At 45.8% G+C, this 12,999-nt stretch overlaps 1 pseudogene; it reads right to left on the reverse strand.

Moving 5' to 3' along the window:
- Window positions 1–10,206: 10,206 nt before the first annotated feature.
- Ran-ps2 (RAN, member RAS oncogene family, pseudogene 2) overlaps window positions 10,207–12,999 on the reverse strand; it is a 3,287-nt pseudogene continuing 494 nt past the window's right edge.

Consider the following 12,999-nt stretch of genomic DNA (forward strand, 5'->3'; position numbering starts at 1 on the left):
GCTTCTCAGAGGACAGTTATGTTGGGCTCCTGTCTGCAAGCGGAGCAGAGTTATCATTAATAGTGTCAGGGATTGGTTCTTGCCCGTGGACTGTCGGGAGCATTGTTAAGCAGTCCCAGAGCATGGAGGAGTCCCTCTCTTGCTTGAGGTTTAGATAGGTGTTTTAAGATTCATTTGAAGATTCTGAGAGCACAAGTCTCGAGGTGTCAGCAAGTTTTCGGCCTCTAGATTTCTACTCAAGCTGCTCCCTGGCTGGAGTGCCCTCCCTCTCCATGCTGTCTCGGCAGGCTCTGTTGCCTTCAGGACCCAACTTCTAAGAGCCTTTCTGGAACAGCTCCCCATGTCATAACTATGCTTTTTCTCCGGCATTGTGTGTGCATGCGTGTGTTCAACACCCACTATTTTGAATGATTACCTTCATAAGAGGCCTGAGCTGGGTAATTACATACTCAGAGTATCAAACCTATAAGTGTAGTTCTGTGCTCCCTGGCCTTACCTGGGAAAAACTGGTCCCTAATGGAAAGCCATATAGTTCAATCTCCTCAGGTACAACTCATGCAACTAGCGATGAACTGATGGAGACCACCTCCCCTTCAACGTGGTCTTCCTTGTAGTTCATTCTTACAATTCATTCTTGCCTCCAGCCCCAAAGGAGAGAGATGAGAGATCTCTAAGATAGTCCTTAGCTCTTACCGCTTGATGTGGTAACCAGAAGATGGCCAACCTAATTCAAGTGTCAGCAGGGTTTGCATTTTCGTTCCAACCCTTGAGGCCACCTGGCAGCTTGGACTGAAGTTGGTGACAGATGTCTCCTGGGTGGGACTTAGAGGTAAGCATGTGGGTATGTATTCTAGAGAATGAAACAGTATCTTGTGTCTAAAGTGTGTAGACCTCTCATTTGCTGTGAGTCCAATGAGACTGTGGTGTTCATCCTCTGCTGTGGGCCTGAGTAGATCCTTCTCCAGGGAACCTATCTACTGTGTCACTTTTGGTAGATCTGGCTTCGGTGTGTGCCCTCAGAGTCAACTAAATTTATTTGTTCATAGGCCCTCAATGAGGGAGACAGAACTTGAATAGTGAGTATCCCTAACACATAACCCTTTGGCCTTTGCCTTCTGTGGTGTTCTGCACCCCAAAGGACTCTGACATCAACACCTTTCTACAGACAGAATCTCTCCAATCTGCTAGATTGAAGGGGATGCTTAGAAATCTTCTAGCCTGAGGGTTGTTCTCTGGGGCCTCTGGTGGTTTGGGGGAGAGTAGGTGGTAATAGGTTTTCTCTGCAGATGTAATAAGCCGATTCAAGCCAAATCAAGAATATAAAGGCAGGTTTATTGAGAGACAGCTCTCGGGTGGGTTCACTGATCTCAGAGCAGAAGGTTAGTAGAGTTGTGCATCTGGGCCAAAGCAAAGGGCTTTTATAGAGCTCAGGCAAGGAGTGATGACATGTTAGCAAGGAGCTAGGATTGTGCCCATATATGGTCAAAAACTGATCCCAAGGTGGGAGCTCTTGAGTGGGTTGCTGGAGATGCAGAGACATGGGAGTGATGACATGGGTTTCCCAGCTTGTTCAGGGGCAAGCAGGGGTTCCAACCAAACAGGTGGTGATAGAAATAGCCCATTTTAGGCTACACATGAATACCTTTTTCTGTCAAGGAAATCCATAGCCTTCAGGCTACCATGGGTGTCTTCTATACCCTTTTCCTACAGGGGATAAAACTGAGGTTCAGAGAGACAGTGATTTTGTCTAAAGTCACACCGAGGTGCAATTGGGGGCTGTGGGCACCTAGCTGCCCTCTCAAGGTCTCTTTGGGTCTGCCCCAACTCTCCAATCCCTCTGAGATCTGTGTGTATCACTTGGAGCAGGTTGTGGCCAGGACAGCTGTGTTGTCTTTGCAGGCTTCCAGCCGCTGGCTTCTGTGGCCAAGGCTTGCAGATACACATTATCCTGGAGTCTGTTCTTACCTGGGGCTTTTGGGAGCTCCTATGTACATGTTTATGCCCTGGTTTGTCCAGATTTTCAGACTTTCCCCACGTCCTACCTGGACATGACTGTTACAGGTACACTGTCTTTAAGCACGGTTAGCCATTTTATCCCTTGATATTCAGTCCACCTTAATTTGGAAGGTGAGATTAGCTTTCGAGTATTTTTATTTTAAAATCCTAAGTTTTAAGGGTTTCGGATATAGCTTACCATCTCTTGATCAACAGGGCGCTTGGCAACGCGAGGCTCCATGCTGTTTGCAGTTCTAATGACCGGTGAGATAGTATTATGACAGTTATGTTACAAGACAAAAGCCCGAGCCATCGCCTGGCGGTGGCTGTCTCTGCGGTCTCATTTTAATTACAGATGATACATTACACATGTAATGGTGACAGACGGGCATTAATAGAAGAACCGTTTTGGATGTGTGCGTATTTATTTTTATTTGGGTGCACAGGTATGTAGGTACGTATGTATGTTCGCGCATGTGCAGGCCAGAGGGCGACCTCGAGTGTTGTCCCTTAGGACCTGCATGCTCTGCTTGTGGAGACAGGGTGTCTCAATGACATGTGGCTCACTGGGCCAGAGAGCCCTGGAGAGCCACCTCTCTCTGCCTCCCCAGTGGAGGACTTACAGGCATGTGCCTTTGCAAGGTTCTGGGAATACACTCAGGTCCTTATGCTCCTGTGACAAGCACTTTACTAACTAAGCTGTCTCCCCAGCCTTGAGAGACATCTTTTTTTTTTTATGGTTTTCGTTCTTGTTGAGATTTGTAAATTTCTCCAAGGCAGGAATTGGGGGTGAGTGTCCCTGTACTGGGTACTCTTCCAAGCTGCTTCTCCATCACCCCCGGCAGATCTTAAACAGGCTTTGCACCAGGTGATGACTGGGGAGGAATCACCTTCTCCAAAGCTGGTCAGAGCAGGCCCGCCTCTGCTCCAAGAGCAAGGGAGGACTCTCTGGTGAACAGGCTTTCTTTGGGAAGAACAAAAATCATTTTCTTCTTGACTCCAGAGGCAAAAGTGGTCTGCTTTAAGGCCAACGGCACAGCGGTGATTGTGTTGTGTGATCAGAGGAGAGGAGGAGCCAAAGTCCCAGCCAGGGCTGGCCCTCTGACCACTGACATCCCCAACATGCCTCTACTATCTGCCCCAAATGGTACCCTTGACCAGAAACAGACTCTGGGTTTGTGGCATATATTCAGGCTGGGGCTAGAAGCTTGGTCATCTAGGGTCCTTTGATCTTATGCCTGCTGCTGGAAGAGAGAACAAAAATGTGACTTGGTGATGCTGAGTCCTCATCCAGGCCCAGCCTCCTTGGCTAGGCATTTAAGACTCCCTGACTCAGTTTCCATAGATTCCTGGTTCTCATACTTCTCTCCCGGGCAGGGGGCACATATGTCTCTCCCCTGTCCCCCGCACACCTCTCCCTACTCCTGGCCTGGGGTGCCCTCACTCCTCCTTTGTCTGTTCTTCTCATCAACTCACCCACAAGCTTGGCAGCAGTAACCCAGGTCTGTAGGGACCTGCATACGGGGTAAAGGTGAAATTGGAGCCAAACGCGTCAGCAGAGATCTAGACTGCGATGTTAAGTACACACTCACCTGAGAGCAGAGTCTAGTTCTGCCACTCACTGCTCAGAAGGCAGAAGCTTCCTTTTTTTCCTCAAGAAAATGAGGCTCACAGCTCTCCCGCGTGGTTGTGAGAGACTAAAGAGATATTGACTATAAATTAGCATCTCCATCCACAGATGGCAATGGGGATCGTCCGAGCACAGCCTTTACTGACTGGAGCTCAAGAGTCTCCACATCCAGGCTTTGCATCTGCTCAGGACATCCAGGCGTGTAGGGGTATCATAGACATCCCCATTCTCTTCTCCCTCACACTGTCTCATAGATGCGTCTAGGGAGTGTGATGTGGCCAGAATGCTGCCCTCTGCCTCTCCCCACCTCCCATTACAAGCGAGGTCAGGAGGAGAGGCCATGAGTATGAAGAGGAAGAATGGCTGTAGATGCAACACAAAGCTGACTGCTGATTCTGAGGCCACGTGCCAAGATTTAGCCTCCTGCCCATATTGCAGCCGCTGACTAAGAGGAAAGCTTATTATTCAGAAAGGCTCACTGCCTGGGCACCGGGATGCCAGTACTAGTCCTATGGTACAAGCTTTTGCAAAGAGGAAGAGAAGAGCTTTATGACGGAGCAGCTGACAAGGTGACGGGAGGCGTGCTCACATATGTCTCTCAGACTGGTACTGAGCAATGCACGTGGCCCAGTGCGAGGCACCCCTGAGTGAGTGGTTTTAACAGGGGACCTTGCTGAAATAGTCTGTACCCTGCATTCTGGGTCAGGTGGACTTGCGACCTGTTCTGTGTGTCCTCCAACTGTTGATGGCTTCTCTCAACTCTATTCCACATGGCTGAGGTCTTTTATTCGTTCCTCAGATTCTGTTCATGAGGACTTTTGGTCACTCGGGACCTTTGTGGTGTCTTGAGGCCAGAAGGATTGTTGTATGTGCAAGATTCAAAGCAACAACAACAACAACAACAACACAACAACAGCAACAACAACAGAACACTCAAATGATTTCTAAGAGTAAGGACATTGCCATTTAATGGCTTGGTTCTAATCATGTGCTTTGGGGGCAGCCTCAGTCCTGTGAGTACCTACCTAGCTGACTTGGTATGGACACAGTCTAACAGAGCTGGCATACGCTAACACTGAGAGTCCTGACTCCAGGCTCAAAGTGCCTGGGTTCAAATCCAGCTCTGCCACTTCCAAGCTCTCCAGGGCTAAACCAACTAGTTTACCTCTTAAGAAAAGTAAAGGTCAATGTCCACCTCGATACTTCGAGTTACAACTTCATGTGTATCATTCATCAATAGAGAAGCCCTCTTTGATGGTGAGATAGCACCTGGTACAGTGCTTGGTGCATCCTGGGTATTTAATAATACATTTTCTTTCCTTATTCTTTCCGACTCCAGGACTATTATGGTACTCTATCCTCAACAGTTACATTGTTCTAGGGGCATTGTTCCCCGGACATTACGCAGTTCAGGTGTGCAGTGTTTGGCTGCTTTGTGTCCCATGAGATGCTGAAGTAGGCACCAGTGACGTGAATTTGAATGGGACTCGATCTCTGCCTCGACCTCACAGTTACGTTGGAGGGTGTTTGTTTGTACACACATCTCTTAGAATCTGTGGCAAACATTTACAAGGTGTGATTGGCGCCAATGGGGTCTAGAGACACAGGACAAGGGCAGAGATGGTGCGTTTGAGTGATTCTGGAGCTGAGGTCACATGGAAGATGGCGAACCCGAGTATGGGAGTGAGCAGCTGTGGAGATCCTGTAGGTCTTGCTGAGCGACGTCACATTTGAACAGCAGCCTGGGTGCTGGCAGTGCTTGGAAAGTGCTGAAACTAGATAGGGCATCAGATTCAACCGTGGTTCTTCAAAGGTCCACAGTCTGGTGTAAAACACAGAAATCATATCATCTCTTTATGAACTCCCTCCTCCTTCCTCGAGCTGTCGGTCAGCACAGGTGGTCCATTCACCAAGGGTAATGTATGGCAGTACCTGTAAAATTCAGGGTGGCATTAGGTACAGGAGGGGGAGAGTGAGGGTGCTGCAGTGTAGTGAGAACAGTCCAGTAAGAGGAAATCTAAGAAATCTGATCCTAGAAAATAACTTTGCCCCCCAGGCTGCAGTATGGATGAATGACAAACTGGCTTGTTTGGGGATTGCTGAAGGGGACCATGGGCCTGAAGGGGACCATGAGACCTTGTGTCTCCTATCCTGTATGAGGCTTGTAGGTCGAAATCAAGGCCCTCTTAACCCCCCCCCAACACACACACACACACACACACACACACACACACACACACACACACACCACAACCAGCTCTGCAGGGGATTGCAAACTGATCTCTCATAGAAGCTGATGGAATCAGGGTCACAGCAGCAGCAGCACAGACCAAGAGTCACAGGGAGGCCAACATGGCTGTGAGGAGAGCCAGGAGCTCACTGCAAGGGGCAGCAAGAATGGAGAGCAAGTACATCTGACTGCAGTGGGGCTGATGCAGGGAACAGAAGAACGTAATTAAATGCCTGATGGATAGGCTGAGATAATCTAGAGATACCAAACCAAGGAAACAATAGAAATAGGGGCAACCAGGCAACAGGAACCAGTTTGAAGGAGAAAAATCAAGTAAGGGGAAAAAATCAAGATGCAGAAACTCTTAGAAAGGGCATATAGATGAAAATAAGATCTGTGAATTAGAAGAATCCCCCCAGAATATAGAACAAAACCCAACAAAACAGAGCAGAAGAAGTAGAAATTATGAAACTAATAATTCTAAAACCCCTTTGAGACAGAGCTAGTCTGTCCCAGATCATCATAAGGACGACAAACAGAAACCAGTGTGAGTAAAGAAATAGCAATCAAGGGGAAAATGTTAAACAAAAATATACATGACTGTGAATATTAAAGTCTCAATTTCATCAAGTAACTAGTATTATTTTATCAAGATATATATATATACACATACACACACATACACACACATACACACACATACACACATACACACACATACACACACATACACACACATACACACACATACACACATACACACACATACACACACATACACACACATACACACACATACACACACATACATACACATACACACATACACACATAAACACACACATACACACACATAAACACACACATACACACACATACACACACACATACACACCCATACACACCTATACATACACACACATACACACACATACACACACACATACACACACATATATATACACACACATACACACATACACACATACACACACACATACACATACACACATACACACATACACACACATACACACACATACACACCTATACATACACACACATACACACACATACACACACATACACACATACACACACATACACACACATACACACACATAAATACACACACACACCAAGTAGAAAAATCCAGCACCATATTAAACAAGAAAAATGAACCAGTCCCAGAGAGAAAGAGGCTTTCTCTGACATCAAATATACCTGCAACACCAACCCTAGAATGTGACAAAGGAGGACGTATGCACTTAGAGGAGCAAAGATAGAGACCGCCTTCCGAAAATAACTTCCTAAGGAACTTCTTCAGCCGGCTAAGGAGAAATTAACACAAGACATCCCGCCAGGAGGAAGCTCAGCATCCTGAAGCCTGCAGAGGACGAAACCCACAAAGCATTCCCAGGGGCTGATGTGGGCTGTGGGCAAGGCCCGCCTGTGCACACCCAGTCTTGCTTCCCTTCTGTTGTGGTTAGAGATGTTGGGCTCCTCAGCTGGAGCGTGAACAATTCTCGTGCAACCGGGGGACACATGTGCTGTTCAGAGGCAGATGCTTGAGAATCTCACACACCCGGATTAACACTTGTGTAAGGCTCTACACGCGGGGAAGCCTCGAAACAGCTGCAGGTAGCATCTGGCTTGCGTTCTGAAGTGGTCCTTTTCCACTTTTCTTCCTGATGAAATCTGAATCTTGAGAAGAGCGAGCTCTCTTGAGGTGGAAGTGTAGACTCTCTCAAGGGTCTCTGAGTATTGAGAGCCGCAGAACAGATCGTGAAATCATGTCCTGCCTGCTCCCCGCCTGCCCCTTGTAAGTACAGACTTAGGTGGGGCAAAAGTAAGCCAGGCACATTTTTTTTTTGTCAAGGCTGGAATTTGCATTTGGAGGTGAGAAGCCATCAGGTAGCAAAGGCCACGTAACTTTTGGTCTTTGGAGACAGCGTCAGAGAGAAGCTGGGGGAGTGAGTGAGCTGTGTTCCCTGACTCTGCATTGCCCTCCTGTGGTTTACCTCCTCTTACCTCACTGGGCTCAGCAGCAAGGCCAGGTCATGAGAAACGCTCTGATGTCACTGCTGTGAAATGGCTCTCCGGAACCTCCCCCCTGTCCCCCTAGAACTGGTGCTGGTCAGAAGGCAGTTCTCAGCTAGAGGTCTCTCTATCCCAGTGGTTCTCTAATGCTTCGACCCTTTAATGCAGTTCCTTTTATTGTGACCCCCCACCAGCCATAAAATTATTCTGTTGCTACTTCATAACTGCAATTGTGCTACTGTTAGGAAACATAATGTAAATATCTGTGTTTTCCGATGGTCTTAGACAACAACCCCTGCGAAAGGGTTGGTCCCCTAAGGGGTATCGACCCGCAGGTTGAGAATCACTGCTCTCTTTTAAGACCATCCTGGGAAATAGTATATCATTTAACCTACTCTCTCTCTCTCTCATTCTTTTTTTTAATCTCAAGGGATATTCTGAGATGCCATCTGTTCTCATGGAAAAAAAATTACTTTTTATTTTACGTAACCAAAACCCTGGTAGGAGAGAAAGATTTAACTTTGCTTGAGAGTTTGGTGGGGAAGGCATGAGGGTGGGAAAACTAGTCAGCTGCTTACGTGACACCTGAACTCAGAAACCAGACAGCAGACAGGAAGTGGGGCAGGGCTGTCAAGCCTCAAGGCTAGCCCAGAGACCTACTTCTATCTGTAAGCGTCCAGAGGTTCCACAGTCTTCCTGAACAGTGCCCCCAGCTGGGGACCAAGTGTTCAAACATGTGAACAAAATGTTTACCTCGAAACAGGACCGGGCCGGAAGCATTCTAAATTAAAATGTGAACTCTTTTCCCTTATGAACATGCTATTAAAATTCAGATGTTGCAACTGATCCCTGATTCTTGTAAAATCCTGAGTAAAAACACCCATGGAATCTTCCTCTTGACTTCCTTTTTTACCCGTTGGAAGCCAGAGAGATCTCACCCAGGTATGTAGGTGCAGTCTGAGTTTCTGCCTCCAGCTTCTATGATCTTTTATTAAAACGTTTGAAACCTCTTTACATCTTCTCAATTCAGTTCAACAAAGCTTAAATCTCTTCCAGTTTACTTTGTTTTCTTTTGTTTATTTTTTTTTCTTTTGAGACAGGGTCTTACCATTTGCTCTGGCTGCCAGAGAATTCACTGTGTAGATTAAGCTGGCCTCGAACTCATGGAGATCTGCTAGGACTAAAGGCATGTCCCAGCACGTCAGGCTCCATTTTTAATTTTTTTTTGATTGTTTGAAATACAACTTTGTTCTGATGCCATACAAGAAAAAAGGGACTGACAGTTACAAACAAGATCTCACCACCGAGTATTCCGATGTGACTGTAGCAGTCTTACCATATATATAGATATATTTCTTTTTATTGGCCCACTGTTGGAAAGTTTTCCCCTTACTGTTTTTAATTATTCTATTCTTTTTTTTCCTTTTTCCCCCCTCCATCTTTATTAACTTGGGTATTTCTTATTTACATTTCAATTGTCATTCCCTTTCCTGGTTTCCAAGCCAACATCCCCCTAACCCCTTCCCCTCTCCTTCTATATGGGTGTTCCCCTCCCCACCCTCCCCCCATTACCGCCCTCCCCCCAACAATCACGTTCACTGGGGGTTCAGTCTTAGCAGGACCAAGGGCTTCCCCTTCCACTGATGCTCTTACTAGGATATTCATTGCTACCTATGAGGTTAGAGTCCAGGGTCAGTCCATGTATAGTCTTTAGGTAGTGGCTTAGTCCCTGGAAGCTCTGGTTGGTGGGCATTGTTGTTCATACGGGGTCTCGAGCCCCTTCAAGCTCTTCCAGTTCTTTCTCTGATTCCTTCAACGGGAGTCCCGTTCTCAGTTCAGTGGTTTGCTGCTGGCATTCACCTATGTATTTGCCGTATTCTGGCTGTGTCTCTCAGGAGAGATCTACATCCGGTTCCTGTCAGCCTGCACTACTTTGCTTCATCCATCTTATCTAGTTTCAGTCTTACCTTTGAAATCCAGGAAGGAAACAACTGTGTTCCAAACAGCCAAATAGGAAAGTCCCACCCATCCCCCACCACACACACACACACACACACACACACACACACACACACACACACACACAAATAACAAAAGTGGGTTTCAACTCCTACATTCACTGGGAAGCCCATGCATCTCCCATTCATTCATTCATTCATTCATTCATTCATTCATTCATTCATCCATTCATTCAGTATAGCCCATAAAAGCGCACGTTCTGCTTGTCTAACCCAGGTGGCACATCCTCTGACATCACAGGGCAGCTGCCTGTAAAAGCTAGATTTCTGGCACAGGACCCAGCTCCATTTTCTCACTGCTCATGCTCATCTGAGAGGGCAGTTGTTTTAGCAACCTCTACCTCATGCTGATGCCATGCTACCAAAGCTGGGCCCGTCACCACTCCATGTGGGGCAAGGGTAGGCATGGCAACCAACTCTAAGTTAGGAAATCCAAAGAGAGTTTGGCAAGTTGGAGAAAAGGTTTTTCAAAGTTGTTGTTACTTTGGGCAGAAATGCCATAGTGTCATAGTTCTGGAAATTCTTTTCTCAGTGGAAGAAAATAGATTATGCCTTCAGTTTCCTGTCCTTGATATCCATTTTGTTGCCACGCCACACACTGGAGATGTTTCCACGCATGCATACCAGGTCTCTATGCCAGTGAGGTACTTTCTTGTCAGTAACTCTTGATGTTACGTCAAACACTGTAATAGCAAACTGGGCTACTGGACGTCACTATAGTAGCAATTGTCCAGCTACGTCTCACATGTTGGACTTGATGGGTCCTCTGCGGGTGTGGAACACTGGGGTACAACACCACACCCAGAGCAACTACATACTTTTCAAACTCGCCCGTCAAGTGGCACTTCATGGATGCTGTCTTCCTGGTGCTGTCATCCACCAGGATGAGCTTGAGCTGGAAACTATGGCTCTCCCTACGCCCTGGTTTTCATTTTTAACTAGAGAGCAGTAGTTCTCAACCTTCCTAATGCCATGACCCTCTATACAGTGCCTTGTGTTATGGTGACCTCCAACCACAAAATTATTTTATTGTTACTTCATTACTGTAATTTCGCTACTGTGGTGAATCATGTCGTAAATATCTGATGTGTGACCCTCAGGGGTCATGACCTACAAGTTAAGAAGCATTGCTTCAGGAGACCAAGAGGATGCAGTGATACCATAAAGTGAGCAAGAGGAGGGCTTAGCCGCTGGCTTTAGCTGTAACTAAGAACTCTGTTTCTTCATGTCATGTATCTTTCCAGTTAGCCACTTAATTCATGAAAATTCATTATTTTCCACATCAGGTTTTCAGGCTATTCCATGGGGGGAGTGGCCTCAAACAACAACAATATGATCGTGAATGCAACTGAAAAGAAATCCTATATAAAATGTTGGCAAATACGATCCAGAAAAGCATTGAAAGTAAGACAGACCACGAGGAAGTAAGGCTTTGCCCCAGAAAAGTATGGTTTAACATTATGAAATCTGTTCATAATTCCACCCTGCTAATGGGTTAAAGGAGAAAAACCATGTGGCCGTTGCTGCGAATGTTGAATACACATTTTTTTTTACAAAGCTAAACCTTGTTTCTTAATTAAAACTTACTGAGTTTTGAAAGCTCTACAACACGAGCAGTCTGAGAAATGAAGGGAAACGCAGAATTTAATGGTTTAGTTATACAGGCCTTTCCAGTAAAGATCACACAAGATGGATGCTGTCCCTAAGGTTGGCCAGGAAAGAGACAAGCAGGGTTATTTGAGGACGATAGAACTATTTGGATGGACTATGAAAAAGATTAACTATTAAGCCATTTTCAAACTAAGGCTCTGAGTACAAGGAAAAATGCAGAATACAATTATTTTGTTGTTAATTCACAACCATAATTTCACTACTGTTATGAATCATGTTGTAAATATGTGGCATGTAGGATAGCTGATGTGTGACCCTTAGGGGTCATGACCTACAAGTCAAATATGCGGAACCTTCTTGTATGTGAGTCACCTTTGGTTGGGCAATGGTGGTAAGCCTTTGTTACTCTAACAAGTTCAGAAGACAGTCAAGGACAATGAGAAGGGATTTACTTCAGTTTTCAGTATAAAAGCCTCAGCTCTAAAGGCTGGGGTCACTGTGCTGGGCCTGTAGTGAGAGGGCTCCTTGTGGTGGAGTATGTGACAAATACTTCACCTCACAGTCAGGATATGAGGGAGAAGAGGAAGGCCTGGACTCCCAGTATCTCACTCACGGCTGGCAAACCTACCAGAAGGCCTCCCTCCAGACTCCATCTCATCACCATGGACTGGAGATCAAGCCTTTAACACAGGGAGCACATGAGAAACATTCTGCTTCCAAACTACAGTAACAGCCAACAGGGAGAATTGTCACTACAGCAAGCTCCATGTCACTCCTGGGGATAACCACAGACGGGAAATGTCAGGACCAGTGTTGTTTCTCCGGACCAAAACTTAGTGTGGTGGTGTTGGAAGCTGTGCCTTAGGGAAGGGATCCTCATTTACCACGTGACCTCTCTCCTATGTGTCCTTGCCACAGATGCCACAGGGTGCTGTAATGCAGTCAGAAGAGCTACATGACAGGCTGAGCAGGTTAAGATTGTCCAATCTTAGGCTTATACTCTCCCAAACTATGACCTAAACAAACCTCTTCTTATAAACTATTCAGCCTCAGGCATTTTGTAACAGTCAATGTAAAGAAAAACATGCCTTTATTATAAAAGCAAGCAAAAGAAAAATACACAATGGGCAGTGTTTCTCTAAGGTAGGCTTGTTATTTTAAAGGCAATATTTCTCAAATTAGCTTATAAGTGTAGTGTAGTAAACAAAACACTGGAATGTTTTGGGTGAAAACCTAATTTGTTTTGGAATTAATCTGGAAGAATGAATGTGAACAAACAGGCAAAACATGAGGAATTAAAGGAATTAAAACTCAAGGTAAGGATAATTATATTATTAGCACACACTATAAAGCTCCAGATACTGCCCAACCCCCCTCGAAATATGACTGTGAGGCAGGAGAAGCTATCTCAGTGAACAGAGTAGAGAATACATAGAAACACAGTAGAAAGTAGCCTCTTATATCACCAGCAGCAA

Source organism: Rattus norvegicus, chromosome 1, assembly GCF_021556685.1.
Source record: "Rattus norvegicus strain SHRSP/BbbUtx chromosome 1, alternate assembly SHRSP_T2T, whole genome shotgun sequence".
NCBI classification, from domain to species: Eukaryota; Metazoa; Chordata; class Mammalia; order Rodentia; family Muridae; genus Rattus; species Rattus norvegicus.